Raw genomic sequence first — 25,520 nt, 5'->3', positions numbered from 1 at the left:
CATAATGCTTTTCACGAGCTCTGCTATCCCATTCACATAGAAAACATGGGTATTTCGTAAAACCAGATTGTTGTCCCAAAATGATTGTGACAACTTTTAAATCCGTGCAGATTTTCCATTTATACAATTCGTAATTAATTTTATCATGTAAATATTCCATATTCACGTAATTTTCATCCATTGTCGTAGAGTGAGCCAATGGAACAGAAGCTAGTTTATTCCCATTGTTTAGTAATACAGCTTTAAGACTTCTCTTAGAAGAATCAATAAATAACCGCCATTCTTTAGGATCATGTTCAACTCCAAATATTCTAAACAACCCGTCTATATCACTACAATATACCAAAGAACCACCTTGAACAAAATATTTTCGAAAAGGCTCATCTCTGTTTCTGTAGTATGTTACTTTTGTTTTTTTGTGTAAACAACCTTTTTCTTTCAGCCGTGATGCCAACAGTTCCGATTGCGATTTAGATAGCCCTAAATCTCTTACCAAATCGTTGAGTTCACTCTGATTGAACTTTGAAGGGGTTATCTCGTTACCCGTTGTACTAACATCACAATCAATTTCTTCGTCATCTTCTTCGTAACATTCTCGGTCATTCATTTCATCATGTTCTGCGTCATCTTCTTCTTTATCTTCTTTGTCATTTTCTTGGTCCGTGTTCCCCAAAGATTCTGTAATGTTTTCATCACTTATATCGATGTCCATTGCTTCATCTTCATCATGACTGGTATCGCTTACTAAGACTGGCATTGTGACATACAAAATAGTTGTGTAAGGCACAGATCGAATGTTTCTTGAATTAAATCCAAATTTGGTGTTTATACAAAAATAGCAATCATTATCATGATCTCAAGGTGCGCGCCAAATCATAGGCGATGAAAATATCATTTGTCGCTCTCCACTTTTCCAACGTCTTAAACGTGAATCACAAACTCGACAGATGAGTTTTGGAATCCAGGGTTGGTTTAGATCCACATCAGTGGTTTTAAAACACTCGTCGTAGATCATGCGAAGTTTCTTAGAGAAAGAAATTAAGTTTCTATGAACGTCGTATTTGCCGCACAGAACACAGAAACTTTTTGAGCACTCATCCATTTTTACAGATCATAATTCAAGTCCTGCTGTATTTGTACAAAATAACTAAATAAAAACTGGAGAAATCGCTGCTGCACCGGATATTCAACTATCCTGAAAAGGACCTTTGGACGGAACCACTGCTGCACCGGATATCCAACTATCCTGAAAAGGACCGTTGGACGGAAGCACTGCTGCACCGGATATCCAACTATCCTGAAAAGGACCGTTGGACGGAAGCACTGCTGCACCGGATATCCAACTATCCTGAAAAGGACCGTCGGACGGAGCCGCTGCTGCACCGGATATCCAACTATCCTGAAAAGGACCGTCGGACGGAGCCGCTGCTGCACCGGATATCCAACTATCCTGAAAAGGATCGTCGGACGGAGCCGCTGGTGCACGCTTATAGTTTATAGGACTCGGTTATTAAGGAAAATGTAGTATTAGGGATTGGGTGTAAGATGTCTCAGAGTTAAGTGCTGGGGAGTTAAGAACATTGGAGTATGGGGAATCGGGTCTTAGGATTAAGTGCTCGGTGGTTATGGAATTGGGGGTATGAGGAATTGGTTCAAGGCGTTTTAAGGTCAAGTTCTCGGGGTTTTAGGAAATTAGGATGCGGAGGTCGAAGGTCATAAAGAGTTGCAGGGCTCGAGGGTTAAAGCAATCAGGGTTCAAAGACTAGGGTTATATTTGATTTTTTGTGCAAAATTAACGAATTAACCTTGAAATGATCTTGATCCTAACTAGATGAGGTCAAATGAATTCCAGGTTTGTATTCAGAATACAAAGATACATGGCAGTATACAATAGAAGCCCATCGGACGTCTCTAAAACAAGTTCATATGGATAAGAAGCAAATAAGGTCTATTTATTATTTGTTTGAGCTCTAGATGTCCTTCAAAGGTCATGTTGGAAAAAACCAACAATATGTATTTGAACGTAAAATTTTCCGCTCTTTCCGAATCCGTAGTCAAATTTCAAATTCCGTTGTATTAAATACATTTGACCTTCAAAAGACCTTGAACCTGACGTGATGGAGATCAGCGGACCTCGGATTCGTGTTCAGCGCATCGAAATACATAAAAGTTATATGGTCTGGTCAAATAGGCATCAACTTTTTTTATTTTGTAAACCTGTGTAATCCATGTGAGCAAGACAAAATTGACTTTAAATATAAAGAAGAAGCAGTAAAGTTTTGGTTGAGTGGAAAAGGTAAGCCTTATTCATTTAATACTGTAAAGCACAAATACAAACAAGTAACTAGCGAGCGACAATTACGACGATGGAAATAGCAAGTTGAAGCAGGAGGCAGTAGATATGATAAATTATTCAAGATATCAGAATATGTTTTTAATAATTTTAATGAAGCTATGATATCGAAGATGACTGTACATGATATTGATTTGAAAAGATGGGCTTTACAAAAAAAAGCTGAAATGGCTATGCCTTTGTTCAAAGTATCGAATTGGTGGATCTGGCAATTTAAAAAAAAACATAATATAGTATCTCGAAAAATCACTAAATTTGTTACAACAGATTCATTGAAAAATATTGATGAAATGGAAAATCAATGTGCAAACTTTTAGAGTTGAAATTAAATAATTACTTACAAGATACGGTGCAAGCAAAGTATATAATTCTGATCAGAGCGGATTTAATTTGGAGATTCACAGTGGTAGAACATTAAATTATAGAGGACTGAAAGAAATTCAAAGCATAGCACAATCACTGTCTTCCTTAACACACAGCTATACTATTCAACCTGTTATATCAGCAGAGGGTAATTTGCTTTCACCTTTATTTTTAGTATTGAAAGAAGCAAGTGGAGACTTTCGGCCTCGAGTTAGATAGACATTATTTACACCAGAAAATGTATTAATACAAGCTTCTACATCTGGAAAGCTTTCTAAGCAACTGCTTCAGACGTGGATGCAAGAAGTATTTTTAAAAAATACTGGGAATTCATCGGTCTTACTTTTAGACTCTTGGAGTGGGCAATGTAATAATACCGTACAAGAAGTTGTACCGGAACAAGTAAGTTTAATGGTAATGACAATACCGCCTGGCACTACAGGTAAAATTCAGCCTTTGGATGTTTATGGTTTTCGATTCTGGAAGAATTTTGTAAGAAAGCTATCTGATTTTATTATTTTAATGCAATACAATATCAATTTACACGAAAGAAATTTTATCATAAAAATGCAATCCCTCGTACATAATCAGTTATCTTCTCCGAGGTATTATAATACTTTTAAGTATGCATGGTTCAAAAGTGGTTATATTGATAGACCTCCAAAATTTAATAATCCTGTTGAATTTTGCTTTGCTATAAAAGAAGAACCTGTATGTTCCGACGAAGATAACATTGCAATTATAATTTGTAGTTGGTGTAAAAAAAAGTTATGCTTCAATCATTTTTTTACAGAGTATCATTATTGTAAGAATTATATACTATAATTATATAAAATAATTCTCAAAAATATCAAACATATGTACGGGATAAATAGAAAGTTGTATTTTATATATGTTAATATGTATATGAATGTAATTATTAAAAAAAATAAATAAATAATATTTATAATAAACAAAATATATAATAAAATGTTTTTTTATTGCCACTTTGGTACTCAAAATACAAATTTTTTCGGTAAAATTTGATATTACGTTTGAACGTGTAATTTCCTCCATAATTCGAATCTGCCATAAGCAACAGTAGTTTCCATTTGAAATTTTCAAGTTGAGCCAGATTTGCGCTAATTTTTGGAATTGGACCCAAAAAAACTGAGTTTCCCATTTGAAAGAACGAAAAACATTACAAAAGAAACACTATAAATCTTTTCAAGTGCAAATAACACGACTTTTACATATATTTGAGGTTATGTAAGATCATAAGATAATTTTTTTCGGTCAAACTAATTAATATATCTTAAAGTATGAGTCTTTCCCTTCAAAATGAATTTGGAATCGTTCAGATATCTTTTTCTTTCACCGAGATATGATAATTTGAATTTAGCGTCTCGCCAACTTATGCACTTCAAGCGTATGTAAATAATTATAATTGGCAACCCTGTTTTTACCACCTAAATTACCGTATGGGCCGCTACAAAAAAAATACGTATCCAATATTTTTCGATACTCTAATCGTATGCAAAGTTTGAAGAAAATCAGTGACGGACACCTCCCTACCTTCCCTTATAAGAGGAAAACTTTTACTTTGATAGACGGTTCCGTACTGTTCCATTTATTTCATGATGAAAGGGTCGGTAGATACTCTCGAAGTCATCTTTTTTAAAAGGCTTTGGCTAATTGTTAAATGCGTCCTAAGCATTCAGTCGTATAATCAACTGGCCATCCGTAACAGTTGTTATATCCGTAATTTCCCCTAGTTGTCGATGCCTGCTAGTTACTCACAGATCGAGAGAAATTGGTGGAGAGTTCAGTTCTAAATAAATTTTAGAGTTCGTTAATTACTCGAAAAATTCACACAATTGAAGCGCGACTAATATTAGTAGGTAAGACTGGTCTGTCCGGATTTACAAACGCGAACTTAATTTCTGTATGGCAAAAGAAGGACTTTTTCGCATGTCGATTTGAATTGTCTCGAGGTACCAGAGTTACTCTACCATGGGCTTCTGAATTTGAGGCTCCTCGTCACCACACAGAAAAACTTTTCAATAAAATTTTGTTCAAAAAGGAATATTTCTTGAAGAAATATAGATAGCGAAACAATAGCGACAGAATCTTATAGCTTAACGTTGAATAGAGAAAAACTAACCTAGAATACATATATTGACCTTGTAACCCTAAAGTTCAACGTCAAATTAACACTTTTTCCAAAAAATTGCATTACGTCTACGTTGTTTTATTACGTTTAATAACGTTGTTTAATTACGTCTTTTTAATTTCTTAACTTCAAATATTCTATTTTTTTAAATCAGATAACGCATTTTATAGTATTTTAAACGATGAATCCAAATCCATCATTACAATCTCGATTAAGTAGATTAGTCATTGAGAAAAACGCTTTCAAAATTAAATTTATAGTGATTTATATTTTTTTCGTGCTATGACCAAAATGGACTAGCTTTTTCTATCACTGACAATTTTTTTTTTCTATAAATTGAATCAGTATTTTTGTTATTCTTCAAACGAGCACTACAAAACCGTTGTAAAAAATAAAATAAACCCCGTCATCTGTTTAAAAATTCCGTGCATGGTTGAGTTAACAACGATTTTAATTATTTTTTTGTGGGAGGGCTTATTGATCTACTAAATGTACGGTCATAATCAAAGGTATCTAAATCTTAAACGAAACTTAAATGATCCAGATGAATAACAAATGACAATAGCTCAATTAAATCCGCTTCAATATTAGGATTTCCTATTTTTCAATATTCAACACACTACAATAGTCAACCATTTAACTGTCGGTGCATAATAATAATATAAAAATATTCAAAATTAACCGAAATGATTCTTAATCCAAATAAATTAGAATAGTTATAGGTTCAGTATCAATTTCTTCAAGTAAAATATAACAGAAGTCAAAAATATGTTAAGTGAAAGGAAGCAGATATACAGATGCGTACATAAATTTTTGGCCAGCTTATACTGAAATTATCAAAAATTCAAAGTTTTGCAGCTCGAATAGTCGTAGGTAAACCTAAGGAAGCTTATTTTAAAGGGTAAAGCAATACCTTTTATATTTCGCTGGATTTTTCTAAACAATTGCAAATAGCATTTTTTACACTAAAAAAACTAGATCACATTTTTTTCAAACCGCAAAAAACACCGTCTAACTTTTGAAGGAGTCGGCAGATTTTTAAAAAATAAAATGGAATGGATACGTATTTGCTTTCTCTCTAAAATGAGTGTAACAAAATTCTTTTTTATCTAGCCGATATAAAGTTATGCTGATTTCATTTCTTAAATAACCTTTTTTCAAGTTCGTCTATCTTCAAATGTGAACACCATAGGAGAAAACTCCTTAGAGAAAAAATGTTTTAGTTATCAAGAAAAATAAGTATCTACTATGAAAGTTCTATTAAAAAAAAAATATTTTTTTCATTTTTTTATAGTAATTTTTTTTTCATTCCAATAAAAATGAATAACTTTATATTTAAATTTTAGTCTTGAATTTTTAACTAATAACAAAAGTATTTCAAGGTGTATGTCGGCAGGCACACTTTTGATAGATTCATTTATTTCGAACAGTCTATTACGATTATTGGAAATTTCTTAATAAAATCCTTTTTATTAAGCAATGTTTCATTTTCTTTTCCGTATTATGAGATTTAAAAATGAACATACATTATGTAAAGTACTGCATACTGATTCTGATCAATGTTTATATCAAGATTCCTATATAAATAGCATTGAGAGTCGAAAAATAATTTTACGAATACATCACTAATATTACAGTGATCGAAACTGGTAACACTAGTAACTCGCTTAATTTTTTTGATGAGTTTGAAACGATATTGAAGCGAGGTTTTTCCAATTCATTTGATGTCTTCAACTCCAAACATGCTTTGACGTAGGAGGTCGTTTCAAATACTCATTTAACTCTCAAGTACGATAACTCATAGTGATTGTTCTATCACTTCTAAATTGATGAAGCAGTTTAAGTTTTTCTCTATCGAACGCTACTGCATACAGTATTAACCATTCAATTTTATTCAAAGCAATATTAACTTTTTTATAAGTAAATACTTCTTGGAAATTGATAGGTGTAGTTATGATGGAATTCAAATCATTTCTTGATATTGTAAGGATAATTTCATACGAGGTGTGTTCAAAAAGTAAGGTGACTTTGTATTTTTAAGAAAAAATATTTATTTATTTATCAATATTTATGTTGTCCCCTTCAAAGTAATCCCCCTCAGATACAATACACTTATGCCAACGGTTTTTCCAATCCTCAAAGCACTTCTCATAAGCACTTTTCGGTATAACCTTAAGCTCTTCCAGCGATGCAGTCTTTATCTCTTCAATCGTTGCAAATCTACGTCCTTTCATAGGTCTCTTTAGTTTTGGGAACAAGAAAAAGTCACATGGGGCCAAATCCGGTGAATATGGTGGCTGAGGCATGATTGTGGTGTTGTTTTTGGCCAAAAAATCTCTCACAAGCAAAGATGAGTGAGCATGGGCATTATCGTGATGCAAAAGCCATGAATTGTTTTTCCACAATTCTGGGCATTTTCTTCGTATTGCTTCTCGCAAACGGCGCATAACTTCAAGATAATACTGTTTATTGACCGTACGTCCATATGGTAAGAACTCCTGATGCACCACGCCATGGTAATCGAAGAAAACAGTGAGCAAAACTTTGACATTTGATCGAACTTGGCGTGCTTTTTTCGGTCTTGGCTCATCTGGGCTCTTCCATTGGGACGATTGGACGTTGGTTTCGATATTATAACCATATACTCATGATTCGTCACCAGTTATGACCCTTTTGAGTAAATCTGGGTCGTCGTTGACGTCATTCAACAGTTCTTGAGCGATGCTCATGCTACGGTTCTTTTGGTCAAAATTTAGCAATTTCGGAACAAACTTCGCTGACACACATCTCATGCCCAAAACGTTAGAAAAAATTTCATGGCACGAGCCAAGCGATATACCAACATCCTCAGCAACTTCTCTGATAGTAATTTGACGATTTTCCAGAACAATTTTCTTCACTGCTTGAACGTTTTCATCAGTTGTTGACGTGCTTGGGCGTCTAGAGTGAGGCTCGTCATTGGCATCTTCCCGGCCATCTTGGAAGAGTTTGTACCACTTGTAAACATTTTTTTTACTCAGAACAGTTTCACCGTATACCACCGTCAACATTTCAAGTGTTTCGGAGCACTTTATTTTATTTTTTACACAAAATTTGATGCAAATCCTTTGATCCATATTTTTCGATAGCAAGAAATCGCCGAGCACGCAAAACACTTATAACCTTTACGCCTCTCACAGCCAAACAAAAAATGCTATACACTTGAAACTTGGTACAGATGTTCGGGAAGAGTGTACCAACATAACAAAACAAAAAAATCGATAATCGAAAGTACGTTGCCCGTGAAATTTGAAAAGTCACCTTACTTTTTGAACACACCTCGTATTTGACCTTGACTGCAACTTTTCGTTAATCTTCAGCAAATCCTAGTAACATACTAAGAGGAATAGTAACATCGAAATAATCTGCATCATTTGTAAGTGATACTTCTTTTCCGCTAATCCAACTAAACTTTGACTTGCCGTGAATTTTCTTAAACCCTAGATTTTCATTTTGTCTAAAGAATAAATATTACAGTCATTTTGTAGTATAGGTGCAAGTATACAATTCATTATTCTTATGCGTTTCTTAAATAAAGCACGTGATATCATACTATTCAACTCCATAATGCATCTTTGAAAGTGTTCGGGGTCTCGTTCAAGCTTCTGCCTTATTCCATTTGTAGAGTCTGACATGGAAACTACCCCAGGTGCACCTCACCGATTTTCTTCATTTTTTGGTATGGATGGATTTGACCCCTTAAATCGTCGAATTAGCACGAATGAAAAGATACCGGTCAAATATTTTTCGATGTACTATAACATATCAGAAAATGAAGAAAATCGGTAAGATACACCTGGGATAGTTTTCTTGTGAACAATGGAAAGCAAGATGATAAATTTTAACTTTTTTAGCAAACGATATATTCTTTGAGAAGTGATTTCTTCTACTTTTTCTGATAGATGGCATGATGATGAACTTATAGAGACTTGAACGAGAATTTAGTTTAATAAGAGGATAATACTGATCGTAGTCGATTCTTGTAAGAGAATGACATGCTGGATGACCTCCCATTTCTTTTTTTCTTTAAGGAATGATGATAGCTGCAACCTCCTCTCTCACCTGTGAGGTACTTCTTTTCGAATCATCATTATCACTTTATTATACTTACGAGACCTTTACAATGAGTCGAAACTCATTGAAAAAGACTACATTATTGATTACTTTTACCTGTTCACAAAAGGAAATGAGAGGATATTTCAATAAAGGAAGAACAGTATTCGATTAGTTATTAATATTTTTCACATTTTATTATAATCAAAATCGTTGTAATACAAAGAATATTAATTTTTTTAATCAATGTTACAATTGTTCTTAAATGAAAAGCTTGAGTGTTCGCGATGAAAAAGAAACAGTTCTCTCTTCTCACAGCTCTGAAATATCTCCTTGAGCATTTGTTTATCTTTTTCAATATGTGAATTTAGTCTTTTTAAAAGGAAAATCTGGTATTTTTTATTAATGGTAACAACAACGCTAAATCTGTACGCTAAATCCTCGTATCTTGTTGTTAACCATCTAACTTTGGTAACTTGGTAAATGGTGTCCTTAGCAAGTTTAAATATGATGTTCCTAGGAATAAAAGCTAACTTAGCAACTGTGATATGTACAAACACCAAAATCAGATGTAAACAATGATCTGCGTATTAAAGGATGAATGGTACTACAGAAACTTTTTTTGATAGGCTTTTTGATAGGTATAAATGTAGTCAAACACTCTGATTCTAACCATCTTAATTGCTCGACGTGACAACCTCCGCTAGGGAACGAATTTACCTTATTGCTAAACGAGAGAAATTGCGCGAGTAATCTATAATTATTTCTTTTCAAGCCAGAACGGAGGCGGATAGCATATTGGTGCTCCGCCGTACTACTTTGACTGGCTACACGAATAAGCGTAATACAAAAAATACTAATATTTGTTCTTTACCTATCGAATTATATATTCACGTGGCGATGCAACAAGGCTGTTTGTGCACACAACAGATGCTTAATTAGATTTTCATCTCTCTATCTTACATATAACGCGAAGACATCGGATCTACAAGAAACGCGACCTGCCCGAAAGGTCATAAATTGACGCACGAATAGGAATCCTATGTTTATTAATTGTGTATAATTTGCTTAGGCTAAGGATAGATTATAAAGTACTAACATTATTCCTCCATTGGTTATTATTTGATAAATATAATTAGAATAATGCGATTCTGGAAATAGAGAAGGCATTTAAATTATTGCAAATATTTCTTTCATCTAAAGGTACGAGGTGTGAATGTAAATATACATAGAATCAAAATAAAGTTTTATACTCGTGGTAGAATTATTGTGCATATAGCATACTGACATGGCTAGATGACGTCTCAGTTATGTAGACGTTATATAAATAATGTTAAAAGTAAATAGACCGGACATTTAAATTTTTCAAAATACGGGGCATTTAAACACAGTTCATATAACGAGACGGATAACAGCCAAATTTATCGTAGAATGCGTATTACGGTTGAATCGACGCGAGAAAATTCATGATGATTATAGAGTAAATATGTAGATTCGTACGGTACATGAACAAAGAAATGGAGTATGTGAATTACAGTTGGAACCGGCAATTGTTCAGTATCAAAATAACGATAACAATGCAGAAATTGAAAAATTCAAATAAATAATGCAAAGTTATATTCAGAAAGGTTTAGTATTTATATTCAAACGAATTGATAAAAATTTAAAAAGAACGAGTTGAGTATTCTTTATTTAAATTCGGTTTGAGACGTTTGTCAATACACAACGAAATAATCTCAGTAGTTCAAATCTTATTATTTTTTTTTCCTTCTTTATAATCTTGTTTTAAATATTCGTTAGAATGGCAGACAGGAGAAAGTCACTTAAACTATCGAATAAATTGTGTACGATGTCATTTAAGGATGATGCCGAGGAATATAATAATGAACAGATAGAGATGATTAATCAATTATGACAGAATTAACTGAATTATTTCATGATAAAAACGAACTAGGACGTAAACAAGATAGAATTTTAAATTTTCTAACAGATGTTCCGGAAAAAAAAGAATCGTTTACGCAAAGGTTGTAATCTGTCATTTGTAAAGATGTGTTAGAAATGTTATCAGATTCCATGAGAACATGGAACGATTAATTCAAAATTTTAGCAGATGAATTTGAGAAAGCCGAAACAAATAAATTTGAGAAGTTAAAACATATGTTAATAAATAAGTTAATATATATGTTAAGTCAGCCAAAATAGATCAGTTGATTCAGCAAGTAAAGTTAAATTTGCAAACACGTATTGATGAAGTAAATAAAAAATTACAAGTAAATAAAAATAAAAAATTCGACTAATGTGTTGCATAATAGCTCAAGCTGGAATATAGTATCGAAAATCAAAATACCAATTCCTATGTTTAAAGATACGGATACGGAAAAGTCGGTAAAATTTTTATATGATTTAGATAAGTATATATCTGTAAAAAAAATTTAAGAGCAAGAATGTATCGCTTTTATTAGTCAAACGTTAGAGGATGAGGCTAAAGATTGGTGGCACGTTATCGTGGATGATATTCTTGATTATAATCATTTTAAAACAGAATTTAAAGAGCGTTTTTGGAACACGAATATTCAGCGACAAATGCGTAAAAAGTTTGAATTCAGTCAGTATTATCTTGGTGGAAAATTGAGTAAAATAAGCTACGCGACTACGATTCTTGATTATATGAAAGAACTTGAAATATCATTTTCTGAAGAAGAATTAACGGAAAAGTAATGTGAGCATTTCGAAAGAGAAATTCGTCACGCTTTTTCTAGCCAAAGATTAAAAAACAAGAATACGTTGATTCAAATATTACTTTATTATGATAATGATGATAATGAAGGAATTTTTAGAGAAAAAACAGAAAAAAGAAACATTCGAGAAAAATAAATCAAGACAGTCGAGTGACGATAAACATGGAAAAACGAACCATGGCAGAAATCGGTGAATGCTATGAAAATTCAAAACAAGAATAAGAATCATGAACAAAGTAGAGAACAACTCATTCCTGCTGTTAGCAAGAAAGTAGCAAAACAAGCTCACCATGCTATAAATATTTTGAATATTGATGTCGGCCCAATCATCAAAGTCAAATGAGTTATCATCAATAATCCAAATGAGTTAGGGGGTATTAAATGAGGAAAACTAAATGTAGTTATATCTTTAGATTCGGAGAGCGCGCAAAACAAATGTATGCGGGATACAAGTAAGTGCTTATATCCAAAAAAGATCGAGTTATTGTTGGCCGCACTGATAGATTCGCGTGTAGGCTAGTTCAGGATATTGATCCGGATAATGAATATTGTCAACAAACTCAATATCTGGAGATTAATATATGCTTGAATAATAACATGAACGTTAATGTATTAATTGATATAGGTAGCGAAGTAACAACTATGTCGGAAAAATTTTATTACGATAATTTTAAATCTTTTCAAAATTGTGTAACTTTGCCGTTATGTGGAAAATTTATAAAGTCAGTCTTTGGCAACATATCAGTCCGATTGAAACTACAAGTAACGATACCGACGTGATTAGGCGATGTAAACACAAATTTGATATATATAATTGTACCAAATTAATAAAACCTTGCATTATTAGTATTGATGCGCAAGAAAAATTAAATATGATTATTAATACTTAGCAGAAAAATTTGATAATATCAGTAGATAGTCAATTTGAGAAATTATCATATAATAATTATGACGAAATAAGAAATTATGCTTCTTTGAACATAATAAAATATAATAATGGCGATAATGACCACATATTGAATTCAGATATAAGCGGTTAATAATTATATACAGTGCCGGTCAGCCACTTTTACCCCCCCACGGGCAAAATCAGTCTAACTTCAAAGTTTTATATCTCTGGTAGAAATTAACGTACAGAGACGCGCGTCGGTGCGTTTGAAAGGTCTTTCGGAGAACTTTCAAATGATATGACTCACGGTTGCCATCAATTGTTTTTTTAAATTTTGCAACAATTATGCAAAATTGAAAATTCTGAAATTTTTTTATTATTTTTGACAATTAGCCAATTTTGGAAAAAAAATCGTACGAAAATTTGAAGTACACCATTTTTTAGCTATTACCAAGCCTTATCTGAATCACTCATCAAAAATTTATTTTCGTCAAATATGACGCGCGCACGGGCATTTTTTCCTGGAAGTGACAGTTTTTTTCAACATTTTTTTATCTCCGTCAAATTGTAACAATCGAAAAAAATTTATAGGAGAAAAAATGTTTGTTTTTTCACGTAGAATACTGCAATAATTTTTTTTTTTTGGTTTTTCGAAAAATTTTTTTTTTCGGTTTAAATTATTTTTCAAAGTCGAAAAAAAAAAGATTTTTTTTTTATGTAATTTACGATACTTGTTATGTAGTATTATTGAATGGGTGGAAAAAATTTTTTTTTTTTGGTTTCTCATCTTTTTAGCGTACCGACTGTGAGAAAAAAAAATTGAAAAAAACAGAAAAAAAAATTTTTTCGAAAAACCGAAAAAAAAATTTTTTCGAAAAACCGAAAAAACAAACATTTTTTCTCCTATAAAATTTTTTTCGATTGTTACAATTTGACGGAGATAAAAAATGTTGAAAAAAACTGTCACTTCCAGGAAAAAATGCCCGTGCGCGCGTCATATTTGACGAAAATAAATTTTTGATGAGTGATTCAGATAGGGCTTGGTAATAGCTAAAAAATGGTGTACTTCGAATTTTCGTACGATTTTTTTTCCAAAATTGGCTAATTGTCAAAAATAATAAAAAAATTTCAGAATTTTCAATTTTGCATAATTGTTGCAAAATTTAAAAAAACACTCGATGGCAACCGTGAGTCATATCATTTGAAAGCTCTCCGAAAGACCTTTCAAACGCACCCACGCGCGTCTCTGTACGTTAATTTCTACCAGAGATATAAAACTTTGAAGTTAGACTGATTTTGCCCGTGGGGGGGTAAAAGTGGCTGACCGGTACTGTATAATGACAACCATACGAGGTCTGTCCGGAAAGTATCGGACCTACGTTTATATTTTTGCGCCATAGTGTTCGAGCGACCTCTACCGGACAGAAACGTCAACAGTAAAGCCTCATGAATCTATTGGTTACTTACTGACACCTGCCGGACGTATAGTTCATGCGCAGCGTGTCTTTTTTCACAGTGTCTTTTTCGCGTTCGTCGGATTTTGATATTGTCAAAAATGACTGAAAAACAATATCAACGAATTTGCATCAAATGTTGCTTTCAACTTGGAAAAACGAGTTCGGAAACTATTGAAATGATGCAAAAGGCCTTCGGAAGCGAGTGTATGAGCAAAACACGAATAAAAGAGTGGTAATAATGGTTCAAGGATGGTCGCACTTCTGTCGATAGTGATTCTCGTTCCGGCCGACCTTCGACGACAAAAACCGCAGATAATATTGAGCGGGTGCGACTTGCAATCGAACAAGATCGTCGTATGACTGTGCGAGAACTAGAAGAAGACCTTGGGATACCAAAAACTATCATTTCAGAAATTTTAACCGAAAATTTAGGAATGAAACGCGTGTGTGCGAAATTCATCCCAAAATTGCTCACAGCAGAGCAGAAGTACATTCGCTTAGAAATCGCTCTGGACAATCTGAAAATGATCAATAATGATGATAACGTGCTTAGAAAAGTTATTACAAGTGATAAATCATGGGTTTATGGTTATGATCCTGAAACAAAACAACAATCTTCACAGTGGAAGCATTCTGAATCGTCAAGTCCAAAAAAAGCACGTCAAAGTTGCAGCAATGTTAAGTCAATGTTGATTGTTTTTTTCGATTGTGAAGGTGTTGTACATCACGAATATGCACCAACAGATCAGACAATCAATAAAGAATACTACGTTCAAATTTTGAAACGTTTGCGTGATGCAGTAAGAAGAAAACGACCGCACTTTTGGGAAAGTGGTGACTGGCTTCTCCATCACGATCATGTGCCAGCGCATTCATCCAATCTTGTGCAGCAGTTTTTGAGCAAACACAATATCGCATTGCTTCGGCAACCTCCATACAGTCCCGACATAGCCCCTTGTGACTTTTGGCTGTTTCCAAAACTAAAAAAACCACTCAAAGAACACCGATTCGATGACAAAACAACGGTTCAAAACAATGCGACGAGTGTACTTAAGGCTATCCCTAAAAGTGAGTTCCAGAACTGTTTTGAAAAGAGGAAACATCGATAGAACCGTGTTATTCAATCAAGTGGGGATTACTTTGAAGGATGACACCCATCAGATGATAAAGAATAACGCTAGCACGAAAATATAAAGGTAGGTCCGATACTTTCCGGACAGACCTCGTATATTGATAGTAAGCCCAGCGATAATTTTTAATGATCGGTCTGAGTTTTTTTTAAATTCATCTATATTATTAAGTTGAAGGTCTATGATACTATTTTCATACCAGCTATTAAAATTAGTGGTCTTATAAATGTAACCATATGAAATATTGAAATACTTGATTTAAATATAATATCTTCTTTATTTTTCTTTATGATAAATTGTACTGTCATTTCTATATTTGTCTTTAAAATATCATGAATATCTAAAAATCGTGGTTTTTAAATTAGTAAGAGTTGATTTTTAGAAATTAAAAATGTTTTTATGTCTTGTGACGGCGGACCATTTTTTTCTTAAAATTTTAATATTTCTGTATAGCATTTAAGACAAGCGGAGAAACGAGAACAGTCGCTCAAAAGCGAGGGGGACCGAAACAAGTTATTAGAATTTTTCCCCGAAAAACAATAAAACCGCGACTGCATCCGAGCCAGCGTTCTCCAACGCATGCAAAGAGCGTGTAGCCCCTTGTATGTGTTTAACACGTGTCAACATGTCGATGAGAGGAGAGAGTCATAAAACTGCGACTAACATCCTGTAAGCCACTTTTCCAACGGATTTTTCCTCCTTTTAGAATGCTCAAAAATTTACCATTGAAATGAAATAAAATTAAAATTATCTAAATACAATTGTTTCATTATCGCAATACATCCCGGATAATTATGACTTCTCAAACCTCTCATCGAGTTCTCATTTCGAAGCTAGGATTAGTTAGAAAATAAGAAAAACAGAGAAAAATCCAAGAAAAAATTATTATATACGCGCACTATATTGTTAAACGGATTTTTATTGTAAGAAATTAGGAGATAATCGCCTTGTTAAGTTACATAAGTTTTTGTATTAATACTCCGATTAAAACTGAAATAGAATTGTATGATTAGTGAAAAATTTAATACAATATTGTTCCTAGCACTAAGTAGCTTGTAAGTTATCGAGTTTATAAAAAAAAAATAATTTTTAAATTATTGTAAATCCGCTTATTGGATAAATCTTAGTTGAGAATGGTACTCGAGGAGCCATCTCACGAGCCAAGGCCTGTACCTCTGCGTCCGCTCCTCCGATTTTCTCCACGCCCCCGCTCCAATTAGGTCCCGAAAAATCAGTGAGGAAAATGAGAAGAGACAAATGGGCCAATGAAAGCATCATCGCTTACTCCACTCCTCCCAAAGCCAAGACGCTGAGAGAGGGACTTACCACCCAGCCACCCCCAGTGTATAAAAAGAGATGTACGAGCTTCGAGCGACAGTCGTGGAAAAAAAATCAAGAGAAGAAAATTCATCATTGTGCTATCAGTGAAGAAGCAGAGAGCCAAGCAGCCAAATAACAGAATAAATCTGGAATTGGACAAGGAGAAGACATCCAACACCAAACTCAACAAAACTTCTTAATAAAAAAAAGACAATAAGGGAATAAGAAAAATCCTTTATTTCTATACTTTCCTCTCTCTTTTCTCTAACGAAGTAATAGCTCGTGTTTCCCCTTTTTTTATTAGCTGGAGACTACTTTTGATAGGATCCAGGTACTAATATTATTAGAAAATCCGGGTATTACTATTGATAGGACCCGTGGTGCTTCTAGCTCAAAGATTACGACTTTCGATCGGAATCTGAGAGCGGAAGTATAGGCTCTGTGGCACTTCCCCCCTCGATTTAGACAATTTCTTGACGAGTGATCCACGCCAGTTTAGGCGAGAAATCGCAGTTCTGGCGACAACGAATCCTGAGACTGCGCTAAGCCTCAGGCGCACCTGAGCTGTGTCGTTGCCACGACGTCACATAAAATTTTGGAGGCCCCGGGGGATCACTGTCAAGAAAAATTATAGGAATATTCTTTCCTTAAATAAAAATAATTTTTAAGGAAAGGATATTAGTAGGGTTTTCCTTTTTGTGACTTGCGTCAGTAAAAAAATATATACATAAAAATGATAAAAATATAAGAAAGAAATAAAAATAAAAAAAAAAAACTTGTTTTCCATTATGCCCCCGTTCGTAAATTTTAATAGTCTTTCCCACGAAACGGTTGATACGCTAGACGAAATAATCGACGATATTCAATCGTTAAGAGATAATCAAATAACCGTAATAGATAGGGTAAATAATCATAGCGCCGACATTTCAAAAATTAATAATAACGGTCGTAGTTTGAGTGCACGCGTCGCAAAACTAGAATTAGAAAATAAAAATAGGATCGAGCAGATAGCTAGTTTAGGAAATCTTTGCGTAGATATAATTAAAATTAACAAGATTTATAAAAAACAGATTAGAACGGTAACAAAGCACGCGAAAATTAATAAAAAATTAGTTGCACAACAAAAAATTTCCACCAACGTTTTAAGAACAAAAATAGAAAAATTAACAAAGGCTCTCGAAAAATTAAGTTTAGCATAGTAAATAAGTAAAAATAGATTAGATTAGAAAAATCCTTACACAAAAAATAATATATGTCCCTGTTTTTCTTCTTTTTCAAAAAAAAAAAGTGAAAATCCAAGGCAAAAGGTGCAATTTCTCCAAAAAGCGAAGGAAGCAAATAGCACGGATTTACGCTAATACACCTGGAGCACGCACTCCTGAAGAGCAACGCATATTTAAGATATTAGAAATACAAAGGAAAAATACGGAAACAGTAGACAACGGACCAAGGCACGAAGCAAGACCGAGCTTAGATGATAGGATAAATCTTTTATTATCCAGTAATATCAATTTAGCTTGCAAGCATGGTAAAGATTCCCAGCAGTGCCTAGATTGCATTAAAAGTTTTCGAGAACTCGGACGGATTCCGAAAAAGAGGTCAGAAAACCAGAAGACTGTTTTGAAGGAAAGCCAAACCAACATAGAGCGCATTGATCGCCCTAATAAAAATCAAAAGAAGATTAAAAAATATAGTGAGAAAAAAATAAAGAAATTACACCGGGAGTTATTTAAGCCGGAAAAAGGAATTCTAAAAAATATTGAGATAGCAAAACAAAATACCCAAAGCAGCAAAAAAAGGATTCAAGAAGAAATAACGAAGCTCGACAAAAGAATAGCAGAGAAGCAAAAAGAAATAAATCAATTAATAAAAGCTCAAAAAAAAAATATATATAAATAAATAAATAAGAAAAATAAATAAAAAGAAACCAATAAATAAAATTAAATAAATTATTTATAAACGACCTAACCTAACCCTATCCTCGAACGAAACCAAAAAAAAAAGAGGATTTTTATCGCAACAACAATTTTATTAGATGCTGGAATAGTCAACTAGATCACAAGTACGAAAAAAAAAATATATTTTTTTGTAGTTATACTCGCTAAACGGGTAAATAAATTATTAGTTTTTTTATATATAATCGAAAAAGACCCGAAAACGCAATCATTAAACGATAGAATCTTTTTTATGATTCTTCATGAATAACGGTGACGATAAAAAAAAACCATTGACACGTAGTCAAGAGGCGAAAAGAGCGCAAGCTTGGACAATAGGCAGTAATACTGGAGGACTAAGGCATTCAGGTGAATTTCCAGGATTAAGCGAATATAGGGAATCTCAAACCACCCCGACTGATATCGCGAAAAGTGAAAGTCTTTATTCAAATTTAGGAAACTTAGAACTAGATAGAACAAACAGTTCTACAAATTCGGACGAGCAAAACCAACACACTGATGACTCCTTAAGAAATAATAAACCGCCTGAAGAGTTAAGAGAATTTACGGTAAATAAACCTACAATGGCGACATTCGACGGTAAATCGCCCTCAAACACAAATTCGCATCCCGTTGAACTAATTGAAAGTGCCGGTAGAATCATAAACCTAAAAGACGCGTTACAGGTCGTACCTGCATTTGACGGAAGTTCGGAACAATGGATACCATTCACGGAAGGTTGCAGAGAAGCCCGGTCTATGCTCCCTAAAGCTTGCGAACCTGACCTAGTGAAATTAATTAAAGGAAAATTATTAAGGGAAGCCCGTAATACGATTATCGGCATTAAATTCAACACAGTTTCAGAACTAATACACCATTTGACAGACATATTTGCTCCTCCCCAAACGGTAAATCAATTGTTAGGAGAACTAGGTAACGAATATCAAAGGGAACATGAAAAAGTGCTGACATTCGCAAATAGGATACGTGTTTTAACCGCGAAAATTAAAGAAGCAAAAAAAAGGCAAGAAGATATCGAAGAATTATCAATTGCAGAAAAGCAAGCCATTGATGAAAACGGATTTGAATGTTTTAAACGAGGATTAAAAAGACAAATACGAGTACACTTACCTCCTAACCTTACTATGCTTACCATTTTAAAGGAAGCTATCAAAATGGAAAATGAATTAGAGCTTCAAAAACTTTTAAGGAACGAGCGTGAACCCGAGCTAACGACAAAAATGAAATTCGATCAATATCAAATTTGTCAACAAAAAGGGCATAACGCCCTGAAATGCAGTCTATCTGTGCGAAATCAGAAACAATGCTCTCTTTGTAATAAGAAGGGTCATGTAGAGGAAGATTGTTTTTCTAGAAATAAATTTAATTCTATGTGCCAAATTTGTAATCGAAGGGGACATATAGCAACCGAATGTAAAACACACCTAAAATGCCAAGCTTGTGGTAGGACTGGACATATTGCTAAAGATTGCAGATTACAAGCACGAGTAAATACCATAAGTAATGTAATTTATCAAATTTGCGACAAAACCGGACATACCGCTAAAAATTGCAGAGATAGGACCCCTTGTAATCAACCTCCTAATAGATCCGATATGCAATGTCAATATTGTCAAAGAAGAGGACATTTGATGTCAGAATGCTTCAGAAGAATAGGAAATATGCAACGATCGGGAAACGAACAAGTATCTTCCCAGGCAAGCGCAGCTCGGAGGACGAATTTAACACCACTGCACCAAGAGAATCAGAAGAACGAGGTGCTTTTCAGTCCAATAGTTTAAAGGAAACTAAAATCCTTACAAGAGTACCAATAGTGAATGCCAATTTCAACGACTTGTTTAAATTTCAAATCATGCTAGACACCGGTTCAGAAGTAAACATAATGAAAGCTAACCTAATAAAAGATCACTTGCATCAACTTGATGATACGAACTGTCGTTGGTTGAAAGGGATAGGCCTAAAAGCTTTTCCTACCTTAGGAGTGGCTTGGTTTCCCGTGTTTGGACATAAAACCGAATTTCACTTAGTATCTAATGATTTCCCTATACCGGTAGATGCTATACTCGGAGCGAGTTATTTCTCAAACAATCAAGCCATAATAGATTACCAGAACCATAAACTTAAAATTAGGCAAAATCAAATTAATTTTGAAATAGATAAAAATTACGTAAACATCAAGGTTTGCTCCATATATAATGCAACTACAAAATCGGATTTAAAAGCCACCCCAAAAATTAGAATAAAAAACCCACCAACTAGATCCGAAGAACACTTTTTATTAGATACTGGATCCGAAGTGAATTTAATAAAAAAACGATTGATACCAGATAGTAATATAATTGATAGTTCAAAGGCTATAACTATAAAAGGGGCTGGAAACGACTCAAAGAAAACTCTGGGAACAACGGAAATAAAGCTCTTTGATACGAACACGATATTTCATATAGTGGATGATAACTTTGAAATGCCTTATGAAGGTATTTTAGGATCACTATTCTTTGAGGATGCCGAAGCTACTATAGATTTTGAACATTACACACTCAAGGTTCAGAATCATTCCGTTCCGATGATCTTAAAAATTGATTCTGAAGCGAAGCCCGAAATAAAAAAGGGGGAAATTGAACAATATAACGATAATATGTTACAAGAACTCATAACATTCAACGAAAATATTTATGTTCCAATAAACTACGAATCCGAAGATGAATTAGTCATTTCTACTGTTGAACAAAGTAAAAAGCAATTGCCCGACCCCACAATTAAAAGAGTATTCGCAAAGGTACCTTTAATTTCTGTTAAACATGAAAATGGAGAAATAATTAAAATCATGTTGGATACTGGGTCTGAGACTAACCTACTTAAAATTGGATTAGCTTGAAAACATTTGAATCAAATCGATCAGTCAAAACGACGTTTATTAAAAGGCGTTGGCCTAAACCCTATTCCTACCTTGGGAGTAATCCAACTAATTATATTAGGAATACCTACAGACTTTCATTTAGTACCTGAGAATTTTCCTATGCCAGGTGATGGTTTATTTGGTGCAAACTATTTCTCTTATAACCAGGCTGTAATAGACTATTACAAGAGAAAATTTATATTACCAGGGCTTGTACTAGATTTACAAGTGATCGATGATGTATCACCTAATCACGACTTCACAATTTTCAACTCTGTGACAAATTCCTCCGAGAAATTTTGTCGGAAAATTAGAATTTTGAATTCGTTGGATAGTAAAGAATTTTTATTGCTAGATACAGGATCAAAAATTAATATAATAAAGAAATATTTAGTTCCACAAGACAATGAAATAGATCACACGAAAATAACTCGAGTAAAAGGTATTAGTAATGAAGTACACACAACTTTAGGAACTACCGAAATCCATTTATGCGGGATGTATACTATATTTCACGTTGTGGAAGATGACTTCGACATAAGGTATGGAGGAATATTAGGATCCTTGTTTTTTGAAGACTCGAGAGCAATACTTGACTTTCCAAATGATACGATCACTGCGAATTGCCATCGTTTACCTATGATATTAGAGAATGAAAATACTATCTCTGGAATAAATATCGTTGAAATCAACCGAAATTCGCATACATCGATAAATTCGAAATCACAAGAAGATATGAACCTAACTATGCAACATACATTCTCTATGGAAGAATGCGGAATGTTTCGGGAACTCGATATCAATGAATTTAAAGATCTCGACGAACACAATTTTGCTGATCTAATAATGGAAAGTGACAATCAAAATCCAAATACAAAGATAGAAGATTACTTAGACCTTACTTATTTAGAGGAAGAAGAGAAGCGTCATGTAATTAATCTAGTGAATAAAACTAAAGACGTTTTTTACCTGCCTGGTGACGACTTGCTGGGTACCGATTTAGTTACTCATGAGATCAAGACCACTGATAATCAAGCGATCAATTGTAAGCAATATCAGTTTCCGCACGCAATGAAGGATAAATTAAAATATCATATAGACAAACTTTTAAAGGCTGGTATCATTAGAGAATCAAAATCCGAGTACAATTCACCTATTTGGATAGTTCCGAAAGCTAATGATAGAAATGGCAGGATGGTTCTTGATATGAGAGAATTAAATGAGAAAACTATCGCAGATTCTTACCCTATACCGAATATAAATGACATTTTTGATCAAGTAGGAGGAGCCAAATTCTATACTGTCTTAGATTTAGCCATGGGATTTTTCCAAATTCAGATGCATCCCGACCATGCCCATAAAACTGCCTTTAGTACTCCGTTTGGTCATTATGAATTTGTAAGAATGCCTTTCGGATTGAAAAATGCACCAGCTACCTTTCAACGTTTAATGGATACACTTCTTCGAGGGCTACAAGGAATAGAATTATTCGTATATCTGGACGATATAGTAATTTACGCAGACACCATTGAAGAACACGATAAAAAATTCAAATTACTTGCAGATCGGCTAAAAAAGGCTGGTCTAAAATTACAAATATCTAAATGTAAATTTTTGAAGCGCAAAGTTACATATCTTGGCCATGTCATTAGTGAACATGGGTTAGAAGTTGATCCAAAGAAGGTCGAAGCGGTAAAAGATTTTCCGAGACCTAGAAACGTTAAAGGAGTTCGTGGATTCCTCGGCCTCTCGGGTTATTACCGACGATTTATAAGAGATTTTGCAAAGATAGCAAAACCTCTTACTAAACTACTACAAAAGGACGTAAAATTCGAATGGAATGATAAAGCTGAAGAAAGCTTTTGTAAACTAAAAGATATGTTATGTAATGCTCCTTTATTGCAATTTCCAGATTTGTCAAAAGGATACAATATTAGAACTGACGCCTCAGGTATAGCAATAGCTGGGATTTTATCACAGGGCTCCATAGGTTCTGATCGTCCTATCGCTTATTATTCTCGAGTTCTGCGAGGACCTGAACTTAATTACGAAGTATACGAAAAAGAAGCCTTAGCCATTGTGCAAAGCATAAAAGCTTTTAAGTCCTATGTATACGACAGGCCAATTACCATAATAACCGATCATCAACCCTTAGTCTGGTTCAAGACAGCCGACCTAAATACGAGAGTACACAAATGGCGATTTTGGATATCACAATATGATTATAAAATAATTTACAAGCCTGGGTCTTCTAATTCAGCCGCTGATGCATTATCACGCAATCCCGTGGACATGTCAGAGATAAACACGATAAGAAACTGTTGCGAAGAATTAGAACCAAGAAATCTGATCCTAACCGTAAATGATCATTTAACAAACAATGAACTAGAATTTTTGGTTGACACAACAACCTCAATAAACGTCTTGAAACATGCTGTGGTCCCTCAAGGATTATTAAATCATTTGAATAAAAACATTATGTTATCTGGACTATTTACAGAAGATATAGAAGTAAAGTATAGTGTAGAAATGCCTATACTGGGACATGTAATAGAATTCTACATCATCGAAGATAAATACGATCTACCTTGCCACGGTGTCATAAGTTATAAATTCCTGGACGAAATCAACGCAAAAATAGATTTTGACAAATTACATTTAATTTCATCGAGAATTGTTAGACCTTTGAGATTTTTAGAAAATGAACATTTCATGGAGAATAGAAAGATTAGAAGCATAGATCTAAATATAATTAATGATGACTTACCCTGTATAAACATATATAATCCAGAATTTGAATGCACTATACAGCTTTCGATAAGTACGATTTCTGAAATTAGCCTTATTAAGAGACGATTTGTTGCAGAAGAAGCACTTGTCAAAACCACTAATAAATTGATAATAAAAGATATTAGTGGAAAACACTATGAAACAATAGGTTATACCATTATCGAAATATTTTCTTTACCAGCAAGGTTCGAAGTTGTCCAAAACGACTTTCCCATTTCCCCAGAGGGAATAATAGGAAATGATCTTCTATATAAAAGTAAAGCTTTGGTTAATTTAAACACAAAAACACTGCGCACAGGTGACATAATTGTTCCCTTAGGTAAACGTAATAAATTAATTGATACCATTGTAAAAAGTAAGTTGTTTGAGGTAAAAAGTTTGGTGGTAGATAAATCAGACACATATATTAGTACTAACGTAATTACGAGACGACAGAAACAAATTCTCGAAAATCCACCTTTACCGATCCGTTATACGGCACCCGAAATTACGACTTCCAAGAGACTCCCGGGCCGACCGCGAAAAAATACGCAAGACGCTATAAAACTAGTTTTGCCAACCAAAAGACCTAGGAGAAGACCTAAAAAGATACCTGCTCCTGCTACTAACTCAGTAGCTTACTCCAGAAAAGACGAATCCTCATTAGATTCCGAAAAAGAAAGACGTGACCTTACCAGAGTCACTAAATCAAATCAGAACTTGGAAGATAAAAACTTGAATCGAGAAAACACAGATACAACAGAGGATACAGAAATCGCGAATGAAGAAGATAATAGTTCCGATGAATCCTGCGACTCAGATGAACTATTTTATAATATGAATAGAAATATCGTAAAAATCCGTGATCCTTTACATAATTGTAACAATAATGTACTTTATTTTATAAGCTCAAATGGGCAACCTTGCGATGAAGGAGCGCGCGAGTTGATTAAATATCACAAACTAGTGTTAAATGAAACCTTGAAAGTCGGCGAAGTCCAAAAAATTGAAAAAAATAAAAAATATTACCAGTTTGGTTTATGTATACGAGACGAAAATCCTGAATCCTTAACTCAAATTAGGGAGAATATCCGGTATACTTTAAATATTTTGAAAGACTTGCTAATTAGTTTGGGCCAAACAGAGATTTGTATTGCTAAATCAGAATCTATAGCGAATTCACAATGGATAGAGTGCATAAACCTAATCGATGAAATATTTCATAGAACCGGGATTAAAATTATAATCTGTTTAGGAACCATAAAGTACGTGCCCAAAGAAAAACGAGATGAAATCTTTTACGAATTGCATAAATCTCCTGTAGGTGGCCACCGCGGTGTCTCGAAAACGTTTTATCGTATACGACAACAATATTACTGGGAAAACTTAAAATATGATATCCA

General features: G+C 33.8%; 1 protein-coding gene across 2 annotated transcripts in view; it reads right to left on the bottom strand.

Moving 5' to 3' along the window:
* Nucleotides 1–25,520, bottom strand: part of LOC131675319 (protein slit) — a 1,191,763-nt gene that overhangs the window by 1,156,985 nt on the left and 9,258 nt on the right. The window lies entirely within an intron of this gene.

Source organism: Phymastichus coffea, unplaced genomic scaffold (genome assembly GCF_024137745.1).
Source record: "Phymastichus coffea isolate CEN01 unplaced genomic scaffold, Cenicafe_Pcof_1.1 PCOF00019, whole genome shotgun sequence".
Taxonomy (NCBI): domain Eukaryota; kingdom Metazoa; phylum Arthropoda; class Insecta; order Hymenoptera; family Eulophidae; genus Phymastichus; species Phymastichus coffea.
Note: the sequence above shows the minus strand (reverse complement) of the source record. Positions and strands in the feature narration are given on the sequence as shown.